Source organism: Narcine bancroftii, chromosome 4 (genome assembly GCF_036971445.1).
Source record: "Narcine bancroftii isolate sNarBan1 chromosome 4, sNarBan1.hap1, whole genome shotgun sequence".
Classification (NCBI taxonomy): domain Eukaryota; kingdom Metazoa; phylum Chordata; class Chondrichthyes; order Torpediniformes; family Narcinidae; genus Narcine; species Narcine bancroftii.
Window position 1 is genome coordinate 50,429,038 of NC_091472.1, and position 6,929 is coordinate 50,435,966.

A 6,929-nucleotide genomic window follows, 5' to 3' on the forward strand; every position below is an offset into this window, starting at 1 on the left:
CATAGAGGTGGAGTAGTTTAGGGAAGGACTCGGTTTCTCTCATTCTTGAGTTCCTGACAACTGTGTTGTACTGAAATATGCTGAGCATAGGCTAAGTGTCTACATAATGACAAGGGGGATTTAAATAGAAGGACAGAGAGAAAGTCAGAACTGTGCCCCTCAGCTGTAAATACACCAGGCCCAGGGAGACCAAACAAGGAAAATGAACTTTGAAAAGAACAAATATGAGTATAAAGCACAACCCAAAGATGGGCTAAGTGTGAATCATAAACAAGCAATTCTCTAGCATTCCAAAATCAGATCAGCATATTGTGCAGTGTGACTAAACTTACTTGCACGCCATCTAGGTTGAGAATGGGTTTGAATCAAATGAGAGCTGGTGCCAGGGGCAGCACAGACTCTGCAATGCGGCAATGTATAACTGCTGACATCACAGAACTCAATAGGAATTGCAAATTTAAAATGATTTAAACTGGGCTACTTCTGTATGATTCACAAATTCCTGCATTTATACCTAATTTGGGCATATTGGCATTAGAAGATCTGTTCTTTAATACAAAAGCAATCACCTCCATACAACAGGACATGACAAGACAAAATGAACATCATTATTTTCTATCCTTTACAAGGAATTTTTCCCCAATCAAAATGATTTTTAGCAGGAGTCTTCGATGTTCATGGAACCAATGTCAAGGAAGGATAAAACTTCCATTTTTATTCCAAAATTAAAGCTGCAGGTAGGATGTTCTGTATTTACCTTGTCTCTTAACCTTACAGAAAAAAGGGGGAAAGATTGATATTGGTACTTGTTAGCAGTGAAAGTCCATTTGATCTTTGCAATTTAGTGGAATGTATTTATATTTTTGATCTTGTGATTGTGATCTTTGGGCATGAGGATGGCTTCATGTTGGGTGTGTGTCTCTAACACTCATACTGTGTGGAACCAGAGGAAACATAATCACAGTATCTGTTTATCCATTTGATTATCAAGAGTCAAACAAAGAATGATGGCAGTAAAACAAGTTGAAATCCAGTTGGATACTATCTGTTCATCTCAACTGAAAGGAAGCTCCTTTATAATCAAAGACACATGGGTAAGAATTTTAATGATTTTGAAGATAAGAAGTTTGAAATTAAGATTTGAGCCACAGAATTTTTGAAAGGCATAATGTAAATTAACAGGAAAACACTGTTGAAACACAAATATAATTGTCTCATATTTATGGGTTGGGATATTTTTCCTCCAAAAGTGATATCCCTATTGGAATAGGCCACGTGATTTTGTTTAGAGGTTAAACACAACCCCTTTCTGAAGATTGGAGTGATTGTTGCTGCTAGGCTATACAGGACTGTACAGGTTACAGAACTTTCTGTGTGCTAGATCAATTATGCTCAAATTTTGTTGCTTTTCACAGTCCCTTTTGAGTCATTTCACCCTATATTAAATGCTATAATCATGTGATATACCTTTATTTTGGCAGATTTTAAAAAAAGCACATGCTAAAATGTGGATCAGAAACAGAAAGATAGGTCTGTATAAGGTTTACCTTTGGTTATACCCTTGCACAAACACTTAGTCTAATCTCCAGAAAGATGTGTCCTACCTCAAGTTGATTAGAGTTTCTTAGCAAAATCACTTGTCAAAAAAAAGTTACACTAAAATTTTGGACTAAACCCTCTGGAAAATACAAATTGTCATGAGGGATTCTTTGCAAAGTATTTAATCTTAAAATTGTAATAAATCTGTTGAAGCATTACCAATATCTCATATATTTTTTTACAATAGTAGCATATGTCCATTCTAAAAAGACCAGAAATGTTTAGATGGGTAGAAATGGCAGCCTAAATAGGCAGGAAGATCTAGTGACTGTTGGGAAGTGTCCATACATACATTGATGTTATGGAAGGACAATGTTAAAGTTAATCTAGTGGTTTTTATTGAAGATTAGCCTGTTGATATTTGGTACAATGAGACATGGACATTTAAATAAGATACAAAAGTTTGTGAAGCTGTGGAACTATAGAATCAATGTCTGCAAAAATAATGCATTTCCAGAATAAAACATCCCAAGGCAATGCACAAAATGTGACAACACATTCTAGAATGACATATGGAAATTACAAAGTCAAAGCTTGGTCAAAGAAGGAGCATCTTAAAGAATGTGAGCTGATGTTCAGATTGAAATTTAACAAACGGCCAGAATTAGAAAACTTCTCAAAGGAGTAATAGGATTGAAGAGATTAAGGAGAAAGCAAGGGAAGGGGAGAAGAATTTGGAAAAAAAAAAGAAACGAAAGAAAACGAACGTGCTCAACATGCCAAATGGTCAAATAACCACCTCTCACCACATTACAACCAATTTGACAGACATTGACCTTGAATTGTCTTTAAGCTGTTCCTGTTCTGCTGTTAAAGTGTTACCAGCAGTTTTCATGTTTAACTAGGACTTCTGTTGCTCATTGATAACAGGCATGACCATATTCCCATATTATTTTGAGATAAGACATCGCATTAACTTCTAGTGCTACGAAAGGCAGCGTAATCGCCTTCTTTGCCACCACATTGCTTTAAAAATCAACATGCAATCAAAAAAAATTGAAATCCACTTGGGCAAATTCTAGTGTTTTGGCATACTAGTGCAGGGTAACTAAACCTAAGACACCTTCAGATTTGTTCAGTTAGATTCAGGTAATGATTCCATTCTGTTCTTTTTTTTAAAACCATAAAGTAACAGGAGTGGCCAGAAATCAATAATCCAAAGCAAGATGTCAAGCAAGACAGTTTCATCATCTGAAATATTTCTTCATTCTTCCAGTCTATTTAGCAGTGCTTACCATTGTAATTTGGAATTTTAAAAAAAATCATATTAAGAGTGATTTTCCATGCAACAAATTGTACTTTAGTGAAAATCCATTCAGTCACAAATTTGCAGATTCAAGGAGATGACTAACAAATCCAACAGTGCCAACAGACACTGTGATTAATATTGACATTAATTTTATTTAGTCCTGTCACAGACTTGCATTGTAGACTATAAATATACAAACATAATTATATTTTCCACCGGAGATACCAGTCTGAGTTCACTAGCCTCAGTAAATCTGGGTCAATAGTTTTTGAAGTCAAAGTCTGCTAGGAAAAGAGTCTGAAAATGATCAAACTATTTCCAGGAGTCCAAGGAAAATAGATTGGGGTACTTTTTAAAAAATAAAAAATGGAGAAAACCAAGGAACTACAGAGGAGCAAGTGAGAATTTGGAATCCAAGTACAGAAATCCCAAATGCCATTGACAGGTACAAAAAAAAAGTAAAAGCTTAATGGAATATTAGGTCAACAGAACCATAGTGTACAACAGCACAGAAAATCCCCTTCAGCCCATCTATTCCATGCTAAATTATTGATTACGCCCAGTCCCATCAATTTGCATCCAAACCATAACCCTTCATACCTCCCCATCCATGTATCTATCCAAAATAATGGCAGATATCTCTAATTGATGGTTGGTTAATTGAACATTTCAGATCTGAAATTAGTGGATTTTGTTAGAATATTAAGGGGTGTAAAACTAAGGTGGGTAAATGAAGCACTATCATGCCAGTAAAACCTATGACCAAACCACAGAATTCCTCATCAACAGATCCCAATGTGCATGAAAGAGCTACATCATCCACTCCTCACTGACCATCAACTCTGGAACACCCCATGCTGTTCACTTAATCCTTTACTCCCTGTACACTCAGGACTGTGTCGCCAAGTTAAGTTCCAACACTATCTACAAATTTATTGATGACACTGCTGTTATTGGCTGAATAACTGGACATGAATCAAAATGTAGGATGGAGATCAAAAATTTGGTTGGGTGATGCTAGAATAATAATCTTTCTCTCAACATCACCAAGACTAAAGAGCCTATTGTTGATTTCAGAAAGGAGAGGTCAAGGGACCAAACACATGTCTGAAATGAGGAAGTGGAGGTGAAGAGGGTTTGAACTTTTAAGGTCCTGTGAGTCCACATTTCAGAAGATCTTATCAACTGGAGCCAGCACATCAAGTCAACCATGAAGAAGGCACACCAACATCATAAAGGACTTGTGTCATCCTGGCCACCAGCTCTTCTCACTGCTAACTTTGGGCAGGCTGAAAACAATGGTCTCAAGAACAATTTAATTCCAACAGCAATGAAGCTCTTGAACCTCCTCTTGTTATATCAATAAGAGTCTGCTCCAAATCTGCAAAAGAATTGTCTAAACCATTGCAAAATCACTTTCCTGCATGGGAATAATTGAATATTTATTACCTTGTTAATATTAATTGTTAATTCAGTTAAATATACTAGTGTTTTTTATTTAGTCTTTTTTCTAGTGTTTTTTTTCACACAGTGGCAAGTAGGAATTTTGGTGCATATGCACCTTGTACAATGTATATAACACTAAACTTATAATAATCATTATTATTAAGGAGGTATAGATCAGCAATAATTTAATTGAATAGAGGTAACATCCCGAATTCGGGACTAATAATGTCCCAAATTTCATGTGTAGTTTTCCACTTCCATTCAGCATTAGTGATCCCTGCAGGTGTACACACCAAATTTCCATTAATCTTATTCAGTTTGCCTTTGCAAACAACTAAAATGAAGTGGAGAACCTGCATGCTGCTTTTACACCATTTCTGCTGAATTTCTGATGCGGACAAAAAGTGCAGCGTAAAATGTAGGCGTATTTGTTCACTCTGTGAAATTGAGCTTTGCACCAGAATCTAAATATATGATCCATTGCAATTAAAACTAACTAACATCAAGTTCTGACAAATGGAAAAAGTGCACTAATTTAAAAAAAAGATTTGATTGCCTGATGAGGATTTTTCATTGATTAAAATCCCGGCCGAGTCAAAAGCCAACACTACATTCAATGTTTGAATACATGTATCTAATCTTCTGCAAATCCATAGTCATACCAAGGAGAGAAAAAATTGTATCCAGTCATCCCACTCTGCAATTAGAACAAGGCATTGCATATCATGGCTGCAGTATCAAACTGATAATCATTTGCAAGGAACCATGCCTCTTGCCAAAGGTTTTTAATATTTGTTCCTTGAGGGGACCTAACTTCCCGTCTAACTGTGGTCGAGTTCTCAAATGGTTATAAATAGAGACAGTGTCATTCCTGGCAGTGAGATATGATAAATATCTCTACTCTTGAGGGTGATCAGATAACTCACGATTGGAGAAGTCACAAATGAATTATGGTCAGCCTCATGAGTGGAGATATTCATCATATCTCACTGCTGACCACACCATAATCTATCTATGACACAATAGGTTTTTGACTTAAAAATGAAAACAATTTTTAAAGAAAATTTGTGATTTTTTTTTGTCCTGAAAATCTAAAAGGACTGCCTGCTGTAGTCTCAACCATTAGGAATTCATACCGGTGAAGATCTTTATTACCTTATGAAAATGCCATGAATGTCACAAACCAAGAGGTGGGTTCATTTCATTGAACCCAGCAAAATGATTTTTCCTTAAATGTTAGAAGGACAATAATGCAGTCTGAAGTGGGCATGTGGCTGTAATTCTACATAAATTTTGCAATAATCTTGAATGTGACACTGATAAGATGAAAAGAAGAATGAATAGATTGTTCATGATTTCACATTTTTAGTGCACAATAGTTGATTGAGTTCACTACAACCCTACATCAGAAAGATCGTGTTATCAGAATTGTTATTGTCAAGTGGGCAACAATGGGCAATAATAGTTTCCAAGGAAGAATAAATTTTGTTCCTGGATATTTATGGTAAAAGTGTAATTGCATTTTGATTCTGATTCTTCTATAATTACAAAACATTTCCTTTATTGGAGGATTTTTCTTAGGGTGAAAATAAATCAAATATAATGACATCAGCTTGAATTTATTTAACAAAAGATGTAGGATTGTTCCTAATGATGCTGGGAGAAGGTTTATAGTCCCAACTTGCGACCAATCTGACTTATGTCCATTTGCACATACGACTGAACATTTTTTTTAAAAATGGATTATGTTGTATTTAACAAACTATAAAATGGATTCAGGGCAAGTAAGAGACAAAATGTGCATACTTATTAGTCAGCATTCTGGGTCCATAGGCTGGGTGCGGCCATCTTGATTCCTGTGTGCATGCGGAATCAAGATAGCCGCACCCAGCCAACAGACCCCGGGATCCTGGGACGCCGACTAACAAGGCAAACATGGACCAGGAATGTGGAAAGATTCGCCAAGGTTGATCAACAAATTAAGGAAACTTTAAGTTGTTATCATCAAAAAAGATTTGATAAAAAGTTTGCTTTAAGTATTTGGCACTCAACGCATGGGGGAGAAATTCCGATTTGGTCCATTTTGAGATACACTGATCCTTCAGTCCCAATTATGGTTGCAAGTTTGGCAGTACCTGTACTCATGTTGTATTATTGTGAGAGTACCGACAGTTAGCAGAGAAACATAAGAATGTGAGCAAATGAAGCAGGACTGTGCCTTTGACCCTGCCATTCAATAAGACCATGTCTGATCTTTTACTGCAGTGCCACTTTGCTGTACTAATTTCATATTATTTGATTCCTTTACTATCCAAAAGTGTATTAATTTCTATCCTGACTATATTCAATGACTGAATCTCCTCAATGCTCTTGAGTAGAGGATTTCAATCAGTCACTACTTCTTGATGAAGAAAGTTCTTTGCATCTCTGTGTTGTGTGACCAACCTGTAACTTTAAGACCATGATCCCTGATGGAGGTATACAAAATTAGAGTCAGAGATAGGATAGCTGGTCAGTGTTTTTCTTATGGTAGGGTTATCTGAGGGGAAAGATTTGTTATACTGACAGTATTTGATCTCTGGAAATCACTGCTGGAGGATGTGGTTGATTCAGATACAATTGTAATGCTTAAGAA

At 36.1% G+C, this 6,929-nt stretch overlaps 1 long non-coding RNA gene across 1 annotated transcript; it reads left to right on the top strand.

The window, feature by feature from the left end:
* The first annotated feature begins 510 nt into the window (after nt 1–510).
* LOC138759837 (uncharacterized) lies at nt 511–4,218 on the top strand. Its single transcript, XR_011355136.1, has 3 exons — nt 511–737; nt 992–1,094; nt 3,926–4,218. It is a non-coding gene; the product is annotated as an uncharacterized lncRNA (long non-coding RNA).
* The last annotated feature ends 2,711 nt before the right edge of the window (nt 4,219–6,929 follow it).